This window comes from Tympanuchus pallidicinctus, unplaced genomic scaffold, assembly GCF_026119805.1.
Source record: "Tympanuchus pallidicinctus isolate F22 unplaced genomic scaffold, pur_lepc_1.0 scaffold5, whole genome shotgun sequence".
NCBI lineage: Eukaryota > Metazoa > Chordata > Aves > Galliformes > Phasianidae > Tympanuchus > Tympanuchus pallidicinctus.
This window is the reverse complement of record NW_026294769.1, coordinates 32,365,381-32,376,448: the sequence shown is the minus strand read 5'-3', so window position 1 is coordinate 32,376,448 and position 11,068 is coordinate 32,365,381.

Genomic DNA, 11,068 nt, shown 5'->3' with positions numbered 1-11,068 from the left:
GCCAAGATTTGGCCTCAGCTTTCCTTCCTGTTGCAGCCTCTTCTGCTGAAGAAAAATCTCAGTGATTTCAATTCTCTCCTCTGCCACATCTATCTTTTTGATCTCCACAGTCTCCACCAAAGTCAAAGGAAAATCCAAATACAAGCCCTTACGGAAGTCCTCAGAGAGTACAGCACTGTTGACATACAAAAGGCCATCCCTGCCCTTGAGATGAGCAGCACCTATTTCAAAATAAAGGTCTGCGAGTACATTCAGAGCCAAAATGGTTCTTCAAATAGGCAAACTCTAACCATGCACCTGGCATTTGATGTCTTTTTAAATTAGAAATTTCTCTGAGCTCTTGGGGTGTAACCATATAATGCCAAGGACCCAAGGTCCTTGGGTCATTGCATCCTTCTCAGCAAAGTGTTAAGGATAAAACACATGATAAACTGAAGTCACACTAAATTTACAATATCTACTTCACACATTACTATTATTACTGTGCAAAAGGCTAAAACTAGTGGACTTGTTTCTTAAGCTCCAAATCTGGAAAGTAACAGGGAGTCACTGCTCCCTGGATAGCATATACATGGGCTGATTCCACAGCCTGTGTTCATCTTTCCATCCTTCAGGATTTTCCTTAGCTGCTTCTCCCAGCACAATCATCTTTGTTCAAACTCTTTGTCACCACAGAAATCCCACGACAAAAAAAACAAAAAACAAAAAAACAATCAATATTGCAATTTTATAATATTGTAATTATATAATAGGTATAACAAACCCCTAAAAACAAATGTGTGAAAATGTGTGATAATTCTATTGCAATTAAAATTGTTATTTTTCTATATACAGAACTTTGAAGCTTTGTTCAAAACTCAAAGTTTCTATTTAAACTAAAAATTATAAAGAAAGGGAATTACTGTTTCTAGGGATTAAGAATCATCCCACAGATGCTATGCTATTTTCTGACTACCACTTTTTCTTATGTTTGAAATTTACATCAGTGCAGTAACTGAGCAGCCTGAAGTCCAGATCACATTTGGTTTCATTTCAAAAAAGTGCTAAAGAGATTAAACAGCTCGTAGATTGGATGATATTGCATGATACCCCTTATACATAATCATACAGAAAGTGGAGTTCAGCTTCCCATTAATTGTGCATTGATTCACTTTAAACAAGCTCTGGAAACAGGCTGAGATGTATTAATAATATTTTATTGTATTTTAACTCACTTCTGCTCTTATTAACTTGTTAATTCCTTTTAATGAATTATTTAGTTTTTCTCATAAGATTTATTAATGTGTCAGGCCTTACTTTCACCTGTACTTTCATATTATATCTGTGGCTGAGGAGAAATACCGAGGAAAAGAAGCAGAAAGAAATGCAGCAGAGTATCTTTGTTCTGGTTGTACTATGCTTGGCAATTTATTATTACTATTTTGTTGCCTTACTCTGCACAAGTAAATTATCCAATGAGTGCCTAAGGATATGTAGCACATGTTCAGGGTTTGTGGCATAGCAGTGGAGAAACAAAGATGGTAATATAGGCTAACAGAACATCACATCCTGTGACGGGGGCTCATTTCTTTTGTTTGTATGATTCCAATCAGCAGTGCTAACACTGAATGAAGACAGGCTTTCATGCCTGTGAGCTTTAGGCTGGCGTGCTACAGGCCATCCAGTTGCAACTGTTTTCTTCCTGATGAATCTGCACTCGGGTTCAAAGTCAGGTGGTTTTGTTGTTCCCCTCCTTCATTTGACCTTCAAGATCATCTGCAATGTTACCTGTTCAGCATTAAAAGCCAGACTTAGTAGACTTGGGCAGAACTGGCACAAGAAATCTGGGCTAGAAACCACAGAAGCCCAGAAAAGGGTAAGGAGAATGGTGAAGCAGTGATTACTTCCCTGCAATAGAAATGGATCCTTTTCTGGAACAGAAAGCTTCCGGTGCCCCAGGTTTGTTGGATTGGAAAAGAAGTAAGCAAACATGAAAAATTTCACCTTAATGAAGAATCTTCTGCTGTTGTTATACCTGGATCAGAATACTTTAAAGTTTTTAAGTGCTTGGACTTTGATAATCTGATTTCCTATATCCTTGTAACAGCCTTTTTCCACTTAATGTCTGTGTGCTCCTACCAGGAACAACACAGACCCTGTACCATGGATACAGTCTTTCCAAGCAAAAAATAGCCTAATATGTTACACTTCCAAGTTTTGATAACTTATCTGGAATGAAAGATTTGTCTCATTTTAGGTTACATACTCATACATACATATATATATATTTCAAGTAACTTATTCCACAGTTAATTTTGATTTAGGGGTACCAAGAAAAAAGACCCCAACAATTCCCTGGCTACCCTATTTCACATTTAATCACCTTCTGTATTAAGAGCCTGCACTGTGTGAATTTGTATAACTTCAGCTTCCAGCCTCCAGTGCTAGTTCAAGAGCCATGTAGCAGCCAGTATTTTTTCTCTTTCAAGGACCTCATACTCACACATTATAGCTCAGCTACTTCCATGACCCTTTAGTGCTGTTTGCAGTGGTTCCAACCTCCTCTTCACAGTGTGAGTGCCAGAAAAACAGGCAGCACATCAGTATCCCTCTCATCAGGTGTTTCATAACACTTCCCTGCTCCTGCCCATACAGGGCATCCCTGCTCATTTCCTCAACCCTATCTGAGCACTCCCTATGTCCTTGCTTAACCCCATTGACTGCCACATGTCTTTCATGTACAGCTTGTATTCTTAGCGCTGAAATGCATTTTGTTTAAATGTACCCAGCACGCCAAAAAATTTTGATCACTTTGCAATTGTCCCCACTTGAAAATTGTACTGTTTATCACTTAGAGCTCTCTGCAAATATTTTTGACAGTAATGTTGCAATTGGTGGTGGAGTCACTGTCCTTGGAGGTGTTCAAGAACCATGTAGATGTGACACCGAGGGACATGGTTAGTGAGCGTGGTGGGGATGGGCTAATGGTTGAGTTAGATGATGTTAGTGATCTTTTTCAACCTTAGTGATTCTGTGGTTCTGTGATTCCAATTCAAGACCACTGAAAAAAATGTTGAAGACCATCATCTTCGATATTTCCTTGTTTTCTTTTCTCTGCTGGTTGCAAACCACTGATTTGCTATGTTCATACATTCCTCTTTTGTCACGTCTATGGTATGGCTTTTTTGGAGTGACATGGCATGTGGTTTCTATTTGCAGTTGTACCTCTTTTCCACGAACCTTCAGGCTGTGATTTGGGGACATTCTGCCATTTGGCAAAACCAGCACATCTCCAGCAGGCCCAGAATTTGCCACCTAGGTGGAAAGAACCCCCCTAAAATCTCTGATAAAACTTCTCTTTGCTCACTCAGGCTGCCAGACAGCTTTACTGGGAGATGAGGACTGAGTTAGCAAAGGTACCAGATCTCAAGCTTGACCATGGGTTCAAGCCTCTGATTCTTCAAAGAGCATGTCCTTGTGCTATTTCCAGATAGGTCCAGGCTGCCAGGAAACTGCACAGCTAGAGGCAGCACAGCAGAGTAACAGTGGTATGTGGCTGGCTCTTGGTCGATTGTGGAGAACGAGCAAAGCAAGGCCACATCTGACTGCTGCAGGCTGCATAGACATATCCCGGGGGCATAAACCACCAAGCTGTTTCATGTGGCCTCTCCTTCCCCCAGCATACAGCAGACTAGAAACCCAGCATCACAGCACTCCAGCAGATGGATAAAAAAACAACAAAGCCAAGCTGAGAGCTATGCCCAGCAGCTCTTAAATGGTAACAAAGGCCTACATGGCATCATTTTTCAGTGAGGCGTGAGGAGGGCAGGAGAAGTAAAAGGAAATGTTCTGGCTGTCAAGTGATAGAGGGAGATGGCTTAAAATCCTGCGATAGGTGAGGTGGCTCAGCATCCTAGTGGCAGAAGTTTACTCATTCAAAGAAATATATATAGCAATCTTGACTTTTTTGTTTGCTGTTTGGATTTGCAAAAGTATCAAGAAGCAAAGGTGCTCTGGAACTAATTTCTATTGTGTTCTCCAGACAGCTTGCTCTGTAGCATAAATCCTATTAATAGATGGCCTCAGATGTTGCCTTTTGAGTGGTGGTGAGTTTTTGAAGAGCATGAGCAATGTTTTTCAGTAGCTCTATAATTTGCCTTCTGAATAAACAGTATTCTTTCCTCCCTACTCCTACGTATGACTGCTTCATCAGGACTTCCCTGGCATGCTGAACTATAAACCCCCTCTTTTCCACAGCTGCACTTACGCCAGTAAAACTCATTATGCCATTGGTAGATAACAATCTCCCAACCTTCTCCCCATTCTCTGTGTGCACACTATGGATCTCCAGAAAAAAAGTTGGCTTGTCCTGCTACTGTGAGCCTTTTAATTGATGAGAAGAAAGGCACTGAAAAAGTGCCAGAGTGGCCATCCTATCATGGGCTGCTGAACCCAGCTTCCTGAAAGGAAGCAGGTAGCTGAAGCTGGAAATAGTACGCAATGTTGTTATCCTCATTTGCTGAGTGCCCAAAAGTGGGCTTGCACCTGCTGGGAAAAAGTCCTCTGTGGTCTCATTAACTGGCCAATGCAGTGAAAACTCCTATACATGTCTTTCTTGGAAAACCCTGATCAAGAGATTAAAAAAATTACCTTGCAACTTGCTTAGTCTCCATCTTCCTCTCTCACTCCTACATGCTATCCTTTTCAAGTTCATGAGTGTCTAACTTGTTGATGGTAAGGGATCGACTCAGAATGTAGATACTGCAAAACAGACTCACAGAATCACACAATGGCCTGAGTTGGAGGGAACCTCAAGGATCATGAATCTCCAACCCCCTTGCCACAGGCAGGGCCACCAATTTCCACATTTAATGCTAGACCAGGCTGCCCAGGGCCTTATCCAACCTGGCCTTGAACACCTCCAGGGACGGGGCATTCACAGCCTCTCTGGGTAGCCTTACCAGTTTCATAGTAAAGAACTTCCCCCTGACATCCAATCTAAATCTTCCCTCCCTCAACTTAAAACCATTTCCCCTTGTCCTGCTGTTATCTACCCTTTCAAAGAGTTGAAAACAAGCATGGTAACACAAGAAAGACACTTCAGCGCTTTGATAGGATTTTAATGTAAGGACATGCAAAATTCAGGTGCTAATGCTATCTTTCATCTTCTTCTGCTTACCTGAAGTCTGAAGCGGGCTCTTACCAAAATCCCTTTTACACTATTTGTCCAAAATATGTCAAAAACGGGGAAGAATTGCCACAGCAGAAAGGATGATATAGCTGAACTTTCCCAAGCAGACCTCCTCTCAGAAGAAAAGTGCTGTGACTTTGGATTTTAAGACTTGTCTTGAGACCCATACTCTCTGCCTACCTCCTCTACAACACATTCACCTTGAAAAGCCATGGGTCACAGCAGCCCTACTGGGCTGTGGGCTACACACAAGTTTAACACACATGCTCATGCTCTGCATCTGTCACTATATGTAATTATGCTTCCCTACTGCTGTTTGCACAGTGTGGGACCACCATGCAGAACCACAGCTCTCTCATTATTAGAGTGCTTGGATTGAATCAAGGTTATTGTAGCTTAGGGATGACAGAGGCTGCCCAAGGAATAAACAGCATCCCAAACTAGATTAACTAGCCAAATAAATAGATAAAGAAGAGGGAAAGGAAGCAGTGCCTTTGTTCCTTTCACTTTGCACTTCTGCATTCCAGCTGCCAGGGCTGTGGGCCAGCCCTTGCTTTTGCAGGCAGCCAGAACTGCAGGCTGTGTGCATGCTTTCTTTTGTATCAGGGCTGCCGGGCTCAGTGCTGGACAGACAGGCTGGATGCCAGCATTGGGAGGACAGCCTTAGGTCACCCCTCCAGCTCACCCTGCCCTAAGCTGGGGAGCTTAGGGGGCAGAAGTAGAGGAGCTGGGTACAGAAGTAGAGAGAGGATGGAGAAGGGATTCATGAGCCTGGAGTCCTGCAACTCTGCGGCAGCCACAGCACCCTATGCCATAGTCCTGTCACACCTAAAAGCGTGGTTAGATTTCTGCTATCTGTAAATATTATGCTTGCCACTGTCTAACTGATTTTGCAGTCACACTTGAAGTTTTCATAGTAGGTCATGGATTCTGCAAACAGCTGTGCCTGTCAAAGACTATCATTCCTAACTGGGGGTTACCATGCCCCTACCAGAAAGCATTGTCACCTCCATTCTTCCAAGAAAAGGGCACACAAGCCCTTCCTCATCTGCTTCAAGCTAGACAGTTAGCAAAACTGCCTTCCTCAGCAAAGTAACCTCACCCAGCTGCCTTGCCTGGCAGCTCTCACTGGATCACATCTTCTGGCAGGAGTACTTCTTCCAGCAACAATGACAGGAATGTCTCCAACCTGTGCAGTTCAGTGCCAACAGAACGTGCACCTATACTTTCACTCTGCAGAACCATCCACAGACCAAACTGGCATGTGCATCCATTTCCTGATCACATCTACTAGCTGTTCTTCTGACACACATCCCCATCCCCACATCCTGTGGATATCTCAGAAGACTCTGTGACTACAGCAAGAATGTATATGTCTCGGTTTGATGTCCACTTCTGCTGTCTGCAATTCTGTGGATGTAGAAAAGGTATGTGTTTGAAATTAACTAGTATAACAACCATGTAGTCACATTATCTCATAGTCACAACGCTTTGGATTTGGATTTTGAACAAGTCAAAATCAAACCTGATCACCTGGGTAGTACACCTGAGTGAAAAATGAAGAGTGGTCAGTGGACATATCTCCCTCCTGTTTCTCAAAACCAGTAAATCAGGTAGCACTATGTTGGTCTTGAACCACTTTCTCAATATATGCTTATGGACTGCTTCAGGCATCATCTTTAAAGGCACCAAAGATGTCTTTAATTTCTTCTGGGTGGGTGATACTGTTTGCTAGCAGCTAAATTGTGAGTGATGGATTGCTGCAAAAGCTAGTGTCAAAACACACTACACAATGCTTGACAAAAGCTAGGCATCTCCTAACAGGAACCAAAACATTCAGTACACTTCAAAGTGTAATTGCAGCTTCCTTAGGCTTAGCACAATTTAGTAGAAAACTGCAGACAAACAGATATGTCTTCAGTTTGACCTTTTTTCCAAGACTGGAGTATTTAATCAGTTGTAGGATGCAGTTAATGTTTGGTTAGGATTCACTACCTGGAACCCTGTCCAACGTGGATTGTGGATCACTCATCTTTTAACAGCTGGCCAGAAAAAAAGCAGGTCATTTACTCAGATGGAGCTGCTTTGAACGGAGGGCTCAGACATGGATGGAGGGCTCATGAGGAACCAGCTTAATGACTTAGGGCTCTCTTGAGCTGAAATTGAGGAACAGTGTCAAATCCACTTGGACACAGAAGATCCAGAGAGCTGGAGACTGTACCTTCGTGGCACCTCTGATGCACTTTACCTGGGCATTGAAGGATTTTGTTTTGTCTGCTCTCTTCAGAAAGAGCCAGGCTTTACTTTCAAGTTGTAATTGCATAGCACTGAAGCAATCATTGCAATTAATGCTTTTAAAATAAAGCTGCCTAAATAAACCCTGCACAATTGTAAGCTGTCTAAACACATTTCAATCTTTTTTCTTTTTTTTTCCAATTTGAAATTTCCAAGCTATTTGTGCTTGTTCTCTCTTACCCAGAGCTTCCTGGGACACAAAGCCTGAGGAATTTTAAGCACCACTGCAAAATGCTGTTCCTCATTAAATTCTGTCTTTCCACACCCACGTCCCCTCTCCTCACAGCATTAGGTGTAGCTGTACCTCACAGCACAAAGCCATCAGCCCCTAGAAGTGATGATAGCCTATTTCAGGACTGCAGCACTGCTGTGAACAAGGTGCTCAAGTATGATACATTATCCCTCCAAGGCTGAAAATATCACCTCTGCGATGCTCCTAAACTCTGAGCTAGGTGAGGTTAACACCACAGCCCAGGTTTCTCATGTGATAGAACATTATGCTCCTAACCAAAAAATCAAGACTGTTTATACATACAGCACGCTGGAGCTTATTATCGTTTGCACTGCTCTATGTGTGATTTATATCATATCCTACGTGGGCAGAATAGTTTTGAGTACGAAATACTGTTCTAATAACCTTTAACATGTATAACAGAATTTGGTTAATTAGCACTAGTAGTGGAAACCCCAAGATGAATTACTTTATTTTGCAATTTTTCAACTGAGACCAAAGACTGTCAAATAAAGCAGCATAGGATGCTTCACCACATACAGGATTCATTTTCTTGACAGTTGTAGTATAGTTTAAATGTCTGTACCATACTTAGGTAAAAGCTTACACTGAGATATTCTATTCTACACTGAGATATCACATGTTCTGTGATAAAAACCCAAAGTGGTCCACCAAAATAGAACTCTACTATTGCAATTTTGTATACAGCCCAAATTAGAAATACAAAGGGATATCTGCCAGTGTCTGTGCAATACAGGACAGATTTATTTTAAACTAGCTTTTTTCTGCTTTGTCACATTAATGACCTGTACTGTAGACCATGCCATTCAAATGTTTATATAAAGGTTTAAGTAGGTACTTCCATGACAGCAACCACTTTTCTCTGACTCTGTGTTTATAAAATTGTAGGTACCTGAAATATGACCCTTCTAAAGGTTCATTTGAACTCAAAATTCTCTCACACAGATGAGATGAATCTTCCTCCAAGCAGAATCCACTTTCCAGCCCCATCAGAGAGAAACACCACACAAAACCGCTGGGAACAAACTGAATACTATCCTGTTGCAACTGCCTGGGTTCAGTGATGAAGATATTAGCTTTATTTTTAGCTAGCTTTTGTAGCCTGATTGAGTTTTCTATTAGATAATCCAGTAGAGGTTTTCTTCTCTGCTATTTGGGTTTCTTTTTAATTGTGAAGTTGCCCATGTTATTAATTAAGAAGCCCTTAATAAACCATTGGCTGTTTAATGTGAATCAGAAGCAGCAAACACTGACATCCCTTGACTAAATTTGTTCATAGTTTTTTAATAGAAACTCTAAGATGTTCATTGCTGAAGTATCCCAGTACCGCTCAAACAATAAAGAATTTGTTCTCGTGGTGCCAATGAAAAATGGAAAAGTGATGTAAAAGGAGGCTAACAAGTAGTGAACAGAGCACAGATCAATTAAAAGACTTGCTTGTAGTCTCAGAGGAAGCTCACAGCATCAATGCCAAGACATAATGGCTGTTTATTGGTTGGTCTTATCCGATGACTATTTTACAGTCTCCGGACCATCTTGGTTTTATTTTTTATTTTAGCTTGGAAGAATACAGACAGAAGAACAGGCTGCAAATGAAAATCAAGGGCCAAACTTGCTGGTAGATTCTGAACATGTGTTTCCTTTAGAGCGAAGCTTCAGTCTTTGGAAAAATCTTCACCATGGTCTTTTTAGTGATGCTAGTAGTAAGGATTTAGAGATTATACATTGGATTTTCATAAATCACGAAATTCGTGTAAAGATTATTTTTATATTTTTCAGATAAATACTAATTTGAGGTGGTTTTTTTTTTTTTTTTTCCTATTCTTATTTGTTCTGAAGAAATCTTGAAATTTGTATTCAGTGGCTATAAAACAATGCTCACAAAAGAGGAGAAGATCAGGATTTCTGCTGCAGTAGACAAGCACCCAGGTGCTAGTGCCTCCATGTGTTTGCTCACCACAGCTGTCACAGAAGATGAGTGAGAGGAGTCACTGTGGCAGTAGTATGATGTAGAACATATCAAGTCTTGCTGTTAAAATGGTAGTTTTGTCTCTGCTGCGTTGCAGGGCTCTTACACAGGGTTTTGTGGCTAGGAGCCTTTAATTCCTCTCTTTACCTATTTTTTTGCTCTTAAAATAAGTGTTTTGATCAGAAGCTAGAACACTGGAACTGGCTGAGAGTTTATGCAAATCCAGCCAAAGCTTTTTGCCCGCTTGATTCAATCTTCCCTTTAATCCTCATGATGATCCGCAGTAATGGATAAAAATTCTAAGCAGGAGCAGGAAAACAAGCCCTCAGGAAGCAATTTTGATTGCTGTGAGGAACTACTTGAGGCTTTTGGCCCTAGAGAACTCTCCCCAGGTCATTGGAGGCATTCAGATACCACGGTGATTGGGGACTTCATGAATAACGAGATAGATAAATGGTGAGCGCTTTTGATCTCTGCTAGCCTGTATTTCATGTTGTCAACTGGGAAAGAGGCTATTCAAATCTGTCGGCTGCAGGAGGTCAGCCAGGAGAGAGAAAATGTCTTCATTACAGCCTTCTGTTCCGCCAGTCCTCCCAGCTGACCCCGCTGCCCAGGCTTGTCAGTCAGACATGGGAAGGCATCGCCGCGCCAGATTTGTCCCCGATGTTGGAGCTGGGAGGCAGCAGCAGCAGACCTGTGCAACCTTTGCTAGCCCTATGCATGTCCTGAACCGGGACACATGTGTGCTGTCCCCAGCTGGGTATGAGTGGGGAAATCAGACTGGTTTTGCTGGGTGCTATTTTCAGTGCCACTCGGGTGCAAGGCTCAGAAGGAAGGCATGAACTGTGTGGTTACAGAAGAGTCTTACTTCATAGTTAGAAGTATCTAAATATTAATTACATTTTCTGCACTGATTCTTTTCAATCAGCGAGTCCTCTTTCATTATACATTTTGGGCAATGGAAATGGAGTTCATTTTAGTTTACATTTCAAGCTGAAATGAATTTCTAGAGCTTCTTTAAAGATTGTGTTCTGGTTCTGCAGGCACAGCCCTGCTGAGATCTGTGGCAATACTCAGGAAGGAAACCTGAGCAGATTGTCACAACCTCCTAACGGAGAAGGAAGACTTTGGCTATTCAGGAGGGAGAAGCAGGGCACAATTTTGCAAGGAGATGTGTACAAAATTGCAATGAGAATTCCAATCCCATTATTTGGTAATGAGATTTGTAAAACTCATGTTCAGAGGCTGAAATAAACAATATATGCTTCCTGAATTCCTCTTGGAAGAAGAGTCCCTTACAGCACAGCTAAATTACACAGTAAGTTATCATTTATAAAGAATGAAAATGGGAATAGGAGTGAGTGAAATTAATTTACATCTA